This window comes from Solanum lycopersicum, chromosome 9, assembly GCF_036512215.1.
Source record: "Solanum lycopersicum chromosome 9, SLM_r2.1".
In the NCBI taxonomy this organism is placed as follows: Eukaryota; Viridiplantae; Streptophyta; class Magnoliopsida; order Solanales; family Solanaceae; genus Solanum; species Solanum lycopersicum.
Genome location: NC_090808.1, coordinates 17,174,892 through 17,188,163, shown reverse-complemented (window position 1 = coordinate 17,188,163; position 13,272 = coordinate 17,174,892).

Here is a 13,272-nt window from a genome sequence, read left to right as displayed (position 1 = left end):
ATTAACCCACTAACTTTATAATTAAAGTAGGAATAGTCAAAAACGTCCCTTAAAACATTAAAGAAATCCGACTCAGCCTGGGATTACGCAGCCTGTGACGGCCCGTCGTGCCTGCGATGGTCCGTCCTGCTGCTCCGTCACAGAGTTCAGAGACTCAATTCCCTTAAGGAGTCTGTGACGGTCCGTCCTGCCATTCCGTTACGAAGTTCAGAGAGTCGATTTCAGTACCCATTTTTCAGAATTTCTAAGTGTTTTGAAACGAGACCCCTCGACGGTCCGTCGTGCCCATGATGGTCCATCGTGGGATCCATCGTCTCAGCCAGTTTTCTAGAAATAACATCTGTTGCTCAAAACGACTAAACAGGTCGTTACAAAAAGAAATTGAAAATTGAAGTGATTGAAAGAAATTTACCTCTTTGAATATTTTGAAATCATTATTGGAAATAGAAAAGATTTGAAATTTAAAAATAAATTAATAGATAAATTTGAGAGAGACACCTTCTGATAATCAAAATGAATTTAAAATTTGTAACTACTAATGAAGTAGAGAGAATTTAGTGATAAAATGAAGAACTGAAAAGGGGAGGGAAACGTGGATGTTGAAAATAGTAGTGAAATATCTATGTATCTGGGAGATTTTATGATTTTGGGAGAATTAAGGGTTTTTGAATTTTTTTAAAAGATAGGGATAAATGGATATTAAGGTAAGTAAATATGTGTATATAAGTAATTTTTTCAATATATTATTAATTAAAATTTTGGGCCACAGTCTCAAGCCCATGATTTGAACTCATTGTATAACTATTACCTATTTATGTTTTTATTAGGTCAAAAAATAAAGTGGGTGGTTGAACATTTTCAAGAAGAGAACATACCTAGAGGTCGTATCTTTTTTCGAGTGACAACAACAAGAAAACCACCTTCCTTACGCCATTAAAACAACCAAACTACCATCAACAACCCCAAACGAACTCCCTCATGCCATTAAAACAACCACCAAACAACCAAACAAACCATCTTCTCCATCGCTAACAAACACCGCTCAATCCATTGCTCCACCAATCAACCCCAAACTTGCTTCCGTTTTCATTCATCAAAAATCCCCCCCCCCCTTTTATTTTTCATTTTTTTTCTGGTGAACCAGTGCTGGAAAGCAACGAGCTTCGAGTTTGCACATAGAATCCATTAATTTGGAACACAACTCTAACTATTGCAACACGTGACAGATCCAAAAGAATAAATTAGCAACACCGACAACTCTTTCACTTTCATATTTGCTCAAAGAAGCAACACTTCGGTAACCCTTTTAATTTTGTATTTTTATATCTATCTAAGTTGATGTTCCAGCTTCTTTGTTGTTGTTAATTCTACCTAAATGTATTTTCACTTTTTAAAGTTTTGGGGTTTGCATTGATTTCATTGTTTAATGATTTGTTTTTAGTTATTAAATTATTGTTGATGCTAATTTACTGTGTACTAAATTATTGTTATTTTTGTTTTTGATGATTCAATAAAGCTTTAACTGTATGTTTTTCATGTTGCTTTGTTTACATTTTAATAATTATTGACAAGTTATTCCTTGATATCTTTGTTTAAATTTCTGTTTTTTATTGATTGATTCATTTCATACTTGATTAATTTAATTTTGATCTTAATTTCAAACTCAGAATATCATTATTGATATAATGTCACACCACTTTTCTTTTATCTGATATTTTAGACATAAATTATCATTTTGTCTTTTAGATATGGTTGCCACTATGTATTTTTCATTATTTTAACGTATATGCGTTTATATCTTTTCTTACATTACAAGTTAAAATTGACTGATGAAGAAATTACCATCGATTTTCAAAGCCTCCCATGTAAATAAGACGATTTTTATTTTAAAATTATTATTATTTTCACTTATTTGTGGCCATCAAATCTTTCTTTGAAATTGATTGTCATCTGAAGTGTATATGACTTAATTGTACATAAATTATTACTCCTTAGTGCATATGTAGAGGTACTTTTATTTTCATTTAATTATTTGTCAAAATTAATAATTTAAACATCACTTTTCTCTCTTATTTTCTCTCTTGGTATTTTCTTACAAGTTCTATTGCGAGTTTTGAAGAATCTATGAAACGATATCCATTTTTTTAATTCAAATATTGTATCACAACATATAAAAATATTAAAAAGGGAAAAGTTATTACCAAGGTGGAAAATGAATAAGGAGAAAAAAATCATTTTAAAAAATTGGGTACATATTTTTATCAACTTCTTTAATAGTTCCAGCAAATCTAGCTAGCTATTAATTACACATGCATGCAAGAATTCTAAAATCTTATTGAGTTTCAACAACTCAAAAACGCATCATTACTAATGACAAAACACATTTTTTAAACATCAAGATAAAAACTAAGCAAATTAAGTCACATGAGAACCCAAAAGCTAGGATACAAACAACAAAGGACGGAGAGCAACGTATACATGCATAAATGTATGCCCTTAGAAGGGGGTCACTGCAACTGCTTTAACAAGCTTATTTCAAACATCAAGGTAAAAACTAATTATATACGTAAGTCACATAAGGATTCATAAGCTAGTATATAAAAGTGAAAGGAAGAGGAGCAACAAACATATATACATAAGAGCTTAGAAGGGAGTAATTACAAATGCATTAACAAAGTTTTTGCTAATATATATTAACACACAAAAACATTTATTATTGTCTTATTAGACACTTTTATTATTGTTTTTACTTTTATTAGACACTTTTATTATTGTTTTACTTTGTGTTTGGAGATTGATTTTGCAAACTTTAGCAATCAATTAGTTCCGGGTTTGATTTCAAGGTTTTTCTTGAAATTTCAAGTTGATTTTTTGTGTTTCTTCTTATTTTTGAGTAAGTTCATGATTTCTTTATTAAAAACTATGAATTGTGATTTTCCTTGCATGTGTAACTAAATCAACAACTAGGGTTGTGGGAACCATGGGTGATTGACAAAGTAAGCCTAGCGAATTAGCAATTCTCAAATAGGTTCTTGCATGTATTGATAATTCTTTCGTTTAGATGTCTTTTTAACGAGTGCACGCATTTGACCTAGAATTGTTGCTACTTGACGGAGCAAGGAGGTAGTCAATAAGAAAAGAATTATTAACATAGATTTAGTGTGATACTATCTAACAGGCTAGTGTCGATTGGTGCAAAGTAATAACTAATTCATACATCGATTATGATGTATAACATAAGGTAAATGTAAGGTTTAGTAGTTCATACACACGTACCAGGACCAAGGTACGAAGTGAAATTCTTTAGATTCCTTACCAAGGATTTAGAGATACATAACTTATCACTTTACATGTAAAACACTAGGGAAGAATTTTTGTTGCTAGGAATACGGCGTTATGAACCTACGGGCACACATACACCCTAGTTAGTATCTAAACTTGATAAAGACTTTGTTAATAAAGATTGTTTAAGGAATTGTTATAACCCCCCTTCTAATTACTTTCTTTTGGAAAAACCTTGGCTAAATAGACTTAATAGTGATTTGAAGTTAACTCTAAGCCATTTTCCTTGTTGGATCGACCCCAACCTACTAGTTAGGTTCTCTACTTGATTACCACCGCTTATACTTCTTTAGGGATGTGTAATTTGAGCATATGAGTATAGTTCGAAGAATCCTTCAGAAACATCATTCTTATCCATCCCCGTCGTCTTCATAAATGGAATTATATGACAAAATCGAAAAATATCCTTCGCTAGAACTAAAATGGGTCCACTACTTGATGGAAACGACAAGTAAAGATTTTGCTTTATTCAATCGCAACAACATAGTCTGGTAAGATCTCAACAAACTCATAGTTGAAATTTCTATTGCTCCCTAGATGTGGACACTGATTTATATCACAATCTTTAAAGAGGGCCCAAGTCTCTCCTTCCATTGGAAAGATATTTATTACATCATAGATGTTTCCATTTGTCTCGCATACCGAATGTGAGAACATAGGATTATATTCAATGTCTTTTGAGTTTTCTAGTTTGAACCTAGCACAAGAAGCTGGAAAACCCTCATATAGCCATTTGCTTTAATCTTTATTCAACGGATCTGGCTTACACCATGGTATGAGTAATTTAAATGCAGGAGACAAAATCTTCCTAATGAATTCATAAATCCTAGGCATGGCATCCTGGATATCATAGACAACCCATATTGCCCAACCTTAATGTAGGTTTAAACCGTGTCTAGTCAAAATTGCTAAATTCTACAACTGCATATTCAAATGTTCTCGACTCACTCATTGTAGAAATTCATATATCTGAAGGATAATCCATGCTTCCTTTTGTAGTCTTAGCTTACTCATGTGTGTTTTAAAAGATATCTTAAGGGGACAAATGTTGCATCTCAGATTCCTTAGTTGGAGAGGGATATCAAACCCCCTTAAATTGCTTAGTAACACTTCTTCATCATCACTTAAACAATAAACATGTTGTCTACATCACATAGAACTTGGATGGTGTTTCTCATTGAGAAACTGAAAATTCTTCCCAAATAAGCACTTCACAATTTTCAGTAGATTCATTGATGTCATAACAATTATGACTATCTGAGCCTAGACCCTGAACGTGGCTGGCGCTCAAGAGTCACTGGTGGTCCCTAAGAGAATCATCATCATGGTTTACTGCAAAAGGAATAAAAACTTGAGCATACATAAACATCGAATTGAATGAAAAGCTTAAAAATATCTTACTAAATCTCAAAAAGTTGCTGAATATATTGAGTATCTCAAAATTGTTTATCTAAAAAACCTCTACTATACAAAGATGAGTGTTAGGACAAGACCCATGACTTCTCAAAAGAACTAACGCTAACATCTCATAAAAATGGAGTATTTTGAAACCAAAGAGGTCTTACTCAAAAGCTGGGGAGAATACGAAATGATCTCAACAAAATCTTGTTGAGGATCCTAATAACCTGTATCTAAATCATGAAAAGCTGTAGGTAGAATGAAATCAATACATTAAATGTACGCGTGTGCAATATAGCTAAATAACAAATAACTTAATGAAAGGTGTGGAATAGATAACAATGTACTCAAGCTGAATGTCAAGAAATAAACGAATGAAATTATTTAAAGTTGTACAAAATGTTTTCTCATCTTTGAACTCATCATAATATGTGACATATAAAAATACACTTTAACTGTATTAGGAGATTCTCTAACCGACAACCATCACTATGAGCTATGTGATGATACAACGTATCACCCATGCTACCAGACTGTCCTATGCCTTGCCGGGGTATAAAACACCTTAATTAAGTAGATCCACTAAGCTCTATGCAAAGGAACTTAGGATTCATCTAAAAGTATGATCATGTAACCATGTTGGCATAGATGCTTTATCAGGAATGTGAGTTATCTGAACTCATCCCCGTATTGGTTTTCAATTCTACCTATAATATTAGCTCATGCTCATATGTTTAAAAGCATAAATCTTCCTTTGGTTTGAGACAATTGCTTAAACTACCCTCTTAAAAAGGTAACTGCGCTTGAAATATCATTTGAACTTCTAACTCATTTAGAAATCAAAGTTTCTATTTATTAATGTAAAAATAACTACCTTTCGGAACACTTAGTCTCCTTATACTCTTACCTAACTCACACTTGAAAACTCTTTCTCAAAAACATTTCAAAACATTATTGTATTATGATGGTTGATGACTATGGAAGTTATACTACATAAATATTGATGGTATATTTAGATACCACACTACTTAAACATTGATGACATACTCGATCGTCATACTAATGATATTTTAAAACTCATTCTAAACTCATTTTTACTTTCTCAAAAACTTAATTTAAAATAAAAGTATTCTCCTTAAAGATTTTAAAAATAGGGTTCATGTTGAAATATAGACATGAGCAACTTAATTCAAGGATCTCAATAATAACATAGAAAACATAAACTCAGAACTCAAGAACTTAGAACTCTATGATACTTCTCAACTCAAGAAAACTCAATTCATAGGTTTTATCTAAAATATACACATGAATGAATCAACTGAAGAATCTCAACGAATAAAATAAAAAAAATAAAAAATTAGCAATAGAAATTAAAAGAATCATTAACTCAAGAACTCGAAATCAACTCATCTAGGAATAAAAAGTTTATGGATTGAATCCCAGATTACTCTTTTACTGATTTAAAAATAGATGTAGTGCGTGAGAACGAATGAGTCCAAAACTGTGATAGACTTACATGCCTACAAGAACAAGGTTCTTGGATAATCTCAAAGAATCTTCAAGAGAACTTGATTAGAAACCTTAATACCCTAGCTTGAAATATAAAAAATCAAGAAAAACTTTCTTGAGATTTCTTGAATTAGTTTCTTGAAACTCTATGGCTAAGAATTTTGAATTTCATTAGTCCTTCTTAATTGTATGAAGGTACTTGTGTTGGAAAGAATGGAATTCAGGGAGAAAGACTTAATTTGAAGAAGAATCTAGAAAAAGATTGAAATAATCTTCAATGAAGTCTTTCTACTTTGAATTTTCCATAGAGTTTTGCTTTCGGGTTTGAGAGAGAATAGAACGATTGATTAAGAGATGCATATTTGACTGTTTTGAGAGATGCATATCTGACTGTTTTGGTTCTCTTATAAGTCAAGAAATTCGTTTAGGGTTTCGTAGAGGTAAAAAGAAAAAAATGACCCCTTTTAATGCTTTCTCGTTGGCTAATGCGTCACTACACTACATCAGGTTACTAAAATGGTCATTACGTTTTACCCAAAACTTAAATTGTAGCAAAATTGATGTCCTTGGAAAGAAGATTAAATATCTTTAATTTGATAGATTATGTGCCACATAAATCTTTATATTCTAAGAGATATGATCGTTTTATGTTGACCAAATTGGAATCTTACATGAAAACTTAATTGGTAAGGAATCTTTCAACTCAACTTTGTGGTAGGAGATTCTACTAACTTTAATTGATATCCAAAATCATTTACAAACTAAAGAATTTACCTTTACATATATGGTCAATTTAAGAATCACCTGATACGATCTTATTGACAAATGAAGATGATTCAAATCTAAAAATAGAAATTTTGGGGTGTTTCAATATCTCTCCCTTGGGATCATTTGTGGTCAAATGATAGTTAAACTGAGAACGAAGGGGAAGAAGTTATTATTACTATATTTTGACTTCTGATATTGCCTACTAACATAGGTGAAACTTATTCATACAAAGTGTTTCGAACTATGTATAGCACATAAGTCAAGAACAATATTGTTTTGAACATAGTCACACACTATTTGAAGTTATCTTGTATGTATCAAAAGAATATAGGCATGAACTAAGAATTAGACTATTATGCCTTATGAAATACAACAACTCGCTTTCAAGCTAGCAACTCCGCTAAACTATGACCTTTTTTATGAATATCGCACCTCATTATTTGCAACTCATTATTCCTAAAATCATTTATGACTACTCTTACCAAGGTTTAAATTATACTATCCGCTAATAGTGTGTTCAAGCCTAATCTCTAAATCATATTACGTTAAACATGCGATTTTTATACTAATCTAAACCATAAGAATATTGTTTCATGCTTCTAAAGGTGATCTCATCCCATGAATATTACTTATTACCACTACATTGAACAAATCTTCAAGCCCTAGTCAAGAACAATCCAACGCATCAGGGATTTATCCACATGCTACTAACACAAAATTCAAGCCCAGTACTATAACCACTCCACAGACTCCTACTAACCAATCCATATAAGAATTACTCATTCTCTTGTAACTTCTATCAACAGAACTTTCAGACATTATTTTCAAGAACTGGCTTATTACTCAGAGTAAAACCTTATCTCCTTTTTTCCTCCACATTTATAACCTTAGTTGGAATAAACACACCATCATTATTACAATAAAAAATAGCAATCGTCTTCTCTATCATCACATAAAAACTGTCAACAACACCACTCTCAAGACTAAAAAGGATAACTGAAAGAGCTTTAGGGAGAAAGATCATAAGCACGGTTAATTCGAGAGTTCTGATATAAGAATATGCATGAGATAACAATATTTGCTCACCATTCAGATCAAATCATGATTTTGCGAGACTGGAATACTATGAGACATGAGTACATATATGAATAGGTTGAGCTTATTATGCTTATTGTCATAACTGTATGGATAAGATTGAGATCCATGGGCTAAAGTCTTTCCCCTTATTTTGGAAAATAAGCTTAGACATGAATCTCTCTAAAGTGTATGAGCATAGGTCATAGACACAATTATGATATTAAGAATATCAACAAGATATTGTAATGACTTTACTTGAGGAATACATAATATTATGAATGGATTGATATACATCTAAAACTCTTTCGAAATACATCACTATCTCATACTCCACACTTGACTTGGTTTCTCATCTTATCATCTCCCCCTTAGGCTTACAACTTGCACTTGAAAGTTGTTGATCTATTTAATTATCTCCACACTGGTTTATATTCCCTTTACTCTCATATTCCTGAATGGCTTATCTCTGGATACTAAACTCTCCTAAAGTAGGTATTAATACTTATTCTAAAACTTATTTCTAATATAATCCTCGTAACTTCTTTCAGCTATTATAAAATACTTATTATAACCATTACCCACATTAACTTAATTGGAACATTGTATGATTAAATATAATATTGGTACACCTCTTAATGCTTTTGTTACTCTTATCAATTAGTGTAACACCTTGTATCCAAAAAATGGCTAACTATAGCTTTTCGGGTGCAATAGTATCAAAACAACGTTGGCCATTCACGGCCCATGGAGTGGACCACATACAGTTGAGTAAAGCTCAACTATACCTCATCTTATACTAGGTGTAGGCAATCGTAATCTAGTATAAACCCAAAAATTGAGTTGGGGTAGAACACACTAGGAGCGGTACAAGTTCAAATTCAATTATGAAGCTATAAACGCGATTAAAATGGTTGTAGGAATAACATTTTTTGGAGACTTTTATTTAAATAAAAAGGTTGACATAAATGTCAAGTGGGGGATCTTTATATCAGATAGAAATCACAACTACAATAATCAATAATAGTAATCAAATGAGTAAGGGGAGCTTGGAGGAATGACCAACTAATTACCAATTCTTGCTAAATGGCTTCTAGGTGATTACTAAAAGTGACCCCATATTCATGGGTAGGATTGACCTTAAGTGATATAATTTTTTTCACTAAAAACTACCTTATTTTAATTGAGTTCTTTCGAACCTCAACAAACTAACTATGAAAATCAGCCTACGACCTCACTATATCTACTCTCTGGAGCTAGATAGGTCAAGTGAGACATAGGATTCACTCTCTCGAGTTGAACACACAATGAACCAATCACTACAAATGCTAATTTATCACATTGGTTTTACACCTCTTGCTGAAGCAAGCATAAAAAACTAAATCACAGTGAAATAAACATTCCACAAAGCAACTAAATCGCAGATTCACTTCAAATCAGCACTACAATCAAAAATTTTTAACACCCATTACACTAAATTTTGCAATTAGTCACGTGGTCAAACTCCCATGGGTGGGGTTTTACCTATTCATGGTAAAAAGATAAAATTCAATATCGATTACATGCTCCATATCCAATTATTAATTTCCAAAATCTTAAAATGAATAAAGCATGATTTTATTACAATACCCAACTTTAAATCTAAAGAAAAACGCTTCAAACAAACAAAAATAGTGTTTATATTCTCAATTTCTCTTTCCACAATGCAGTCCAATCTATCTTTGAACAATGCTTGGAATGCCTTCTCTCTCTTCAATAATAACAATTTGTACTATTCCAAAATTTGGCCTTTTTGTCCAATCGACAAGGAAAATAGAGCTTCGCTGACCAGTCAATGAATTGCAGATCACCCTTGTCCATAGCCCTCTTAGCTCAGTTTTTCTTCCATTTCGTAGTGTAACTTTCAGTTATCTATGTCAGCGTTCGCCAAGTGGTTCGGTGATATGAACTTAGTTCCTTTTTATCTCCACCCTTCTTGAAACTTCACTGATAGTCTCGTATACTTTGGCAACCACAATCCATCTTGACCGATCCTTTCGGCGAATCGCTAATAGGGAACACCCTTCACCAAAATTTCTCTCATCTTAGAGGTGGTGCTCTATAAAATTTGGCTGGCTAAGATCCACTCAAGGGACCGCCTAGTAGTCTTGGTGAGCATCATGATTACTTTTCTTCACTTCTTCAGTTTTTTAGTTCTTTTTTTCCGGTTATTTCCTTGCCTTTCTTCGTAGACTCCATAGCGCTAATCTACATATAAATATCATTTTGAAGCATAAAATAGGCCTTTGAGGACACTTGTACTATCAACTATAGGACCTAAATTAGTCTATGTTTTGGACTCATCAACACCCCTAACTTAAAATTTTGCTTATACTTAAGTAAAACTCAAGATCGGCAGTTCAATAAGGATGCCTACAAATAGTGCTGCATAAGACTCAACATAAATGCACACCACAAGGTTTAAACTACTCATATAGTGATCAGTTGTGCACTCAAAGTTTCAAATGTGACTAACCATCATCAAGTGTGTTCAAGCTCACAATACTTGCTTCAAATGAAAGTTCAAGTTAAACAAAAGTATTTAAATGCTCTAACATCAAAGATGACTCCATATTTACAAAAAAAATTATCAACAATTTAAAGTACTGAAATAACACTCAACTCTGAGACTCACAAAGATAAACACATGAATGACTTCACCCATACGTTTTCCCTTATTTTCTAATGAACATTCTTTTAAGCTCACTCAAGCTCCTAAAACCTTTTCAAGGCTTGTTGTAACAAGGCGTATTTTAAAGGTATGATCATTTAGGATTAGTGGGTTCTACTTTCATGATTTATGGCCTGAACATAACTTTTCTCGTTTTCTTTAACATTTCAAACATGCTCATTATTCACCCAATCATTCAACTGCATACGAACCAATGGACACCCCACTTATTTTGCAATTATCACTACTTTATTCCACAACTTTTTTCTCTTTTTCAATCACTTTTTCATTTCTTTTACCTCTTTTTTTTTTTTACATGGAGAGGTTCAATTGTTTTTTCAAAACAACTGGTCAAACGGGGGTTAATTCACACTTCTTGACTTTCCTTCTCACTGCACCCCCAACTAAGGCTTTGGCCTAAGTTGGATATTCAAAAATATTGATACTTCATGAAGGTTATGGGTCATGGTATAATAGGGTCAAAGTTTTTCAACTTTCTTCCAAGAAAAGGAAAGGATCAAAAGGTGTCAAGAAAGATTCAGACATCTAAAAAAGGTGACCACAAAATAGTTATATTTTCAAATTGGTTCACTATTCAAAAATGTTGCCTAAAATCATTTTAATTGTTTTCTTCACTTCAATAAAATAGACGAATGGAAAAATTCTTGGTTAACTAGTCACTACGATATGCTTAAAATTCAAATATTTCCTATGCAACTTCTTTTCTCCATTGTACTGGCACATTCATTTCATTTAAATAAGAGCACTATTCAAGTCTTTCATATTAACAATCATCGACACTTAAAAATGCGAGGGAAAAAAAGCTACCACCCCACAAAAATCATCCAACATTGTCCTAAATATTATTAGAGAAAAAATACAACAAAATAACAAAATACAATAAATATAGAAAATAACTGAGAGGCATTGACACTAAATAAACAGAGTAGGGTGAGAAGGAATACACTGGGTGGCCATTAGGTGAATGGTTACAGTGGTCACTGAACCAATTGGTGGACCACCAATTTAAATGCAATTCACTAAAATATCTAGATTGTTTCCACTAAAATTATAGAAAAAGGGTGACCGAGATCGGGTGGGCTGAACAACATTATTGTATCGCCTAAGGTGCGCACCAAAATTTCTAGGACTCTAACCCAGCAGGTTTGTGCAAAAGGGTGGAGAAAGTTGGGCTTGCCTAATATACTAGGCGCATCGATAAATATTCGAGTGTATCAACTCACTTTTGGTTCCACATCGATACATGCACATTCAACATATATTTTTCAAAATAACTAAGACTTGTGTTGACTTCCAAGAATCGCTTTATTTAAATTTGTGTCTCCACGTGAAAATGCTTTCAAACAACTTCTGAGTACACCATTTCGATCACTGAAATATCATGGCATTCACCAAAATATAGCTTCAAGCATTGCCTATTCACTTTGAATTTTAGAGCTTCCTTACCTTCGATTTTAATGGCCCCATTCATGAACACTTGCGTCATTTTAAATGAATGGCACCACTTTGACTTGAGATTTCCTTGGAAGAGTCTTAGTCAAGAGTTGTATAGAAACTCAATCTATATAATACAAAATTCTCTCCAAAGAATTTCACAGTCGTGCTATTTCTTCATTTTCTCCTTGTAGAGATGAACTTTCATATGCCTTAAGCCTGAATTTGTTCATTTCGTTCAGCTGATCTACTCATTCTTTCGAGGCTTTTACCCAATCCAGATTTAATGCGTTTATTGCCTATAATGCTTTGTGTTCTATTTCAATCGGTAGGTTACATGATTTTCCAAAAACCAGCTTATATGGGGATATGCCAATTATTTTCATGCAATTAGTGCGATATGACAAAAGAGCATCATCTAGATTTTGATACAAATCAGTCTTATTTTGATTTTCGGTCTTAGACAATATACTCTTAATCTCCTGATTAAAACCTCGACTTAGAAACTCGCTTGAGGATGTTATGGGGATGCCACTTTATGTTTTCACTCTTTATTATTCAATGAAAAAGCAAATAACTGGTTGCAAAAATGCAAACCTCCATCACTGAGAATAGATCGAGGGGTGCCAAATCATTCAAAGATGTTGTGTTTTAAGAATTGAACAATTCTCTTCCCTTCATCGGGTAGTGGCACTGCTTCCACTGATTTACAAACGTAATCGACAACCACAAAAATATAATTAATACTAAACGAACTCACAAACAGCCCTATAAAGTCTATTTCACACATATCAAATAACTAAACTTCAAGAATAGGCTTAAGAGGTAACTCATGCCTTCTGGACACCCCACTTTGCCTTTGGCATTGTATGAATTTCTTGAAAAATTCATGAGCATCTTTGTAGAAAGATAGACTGTAGAACCCACTTTGCAGATCCTAGCAGTTGTTCGCACATCGGTATGAGGACCACTAACGGGCAACACATAACAAACATTTAGAACTTTATTGACTTCCC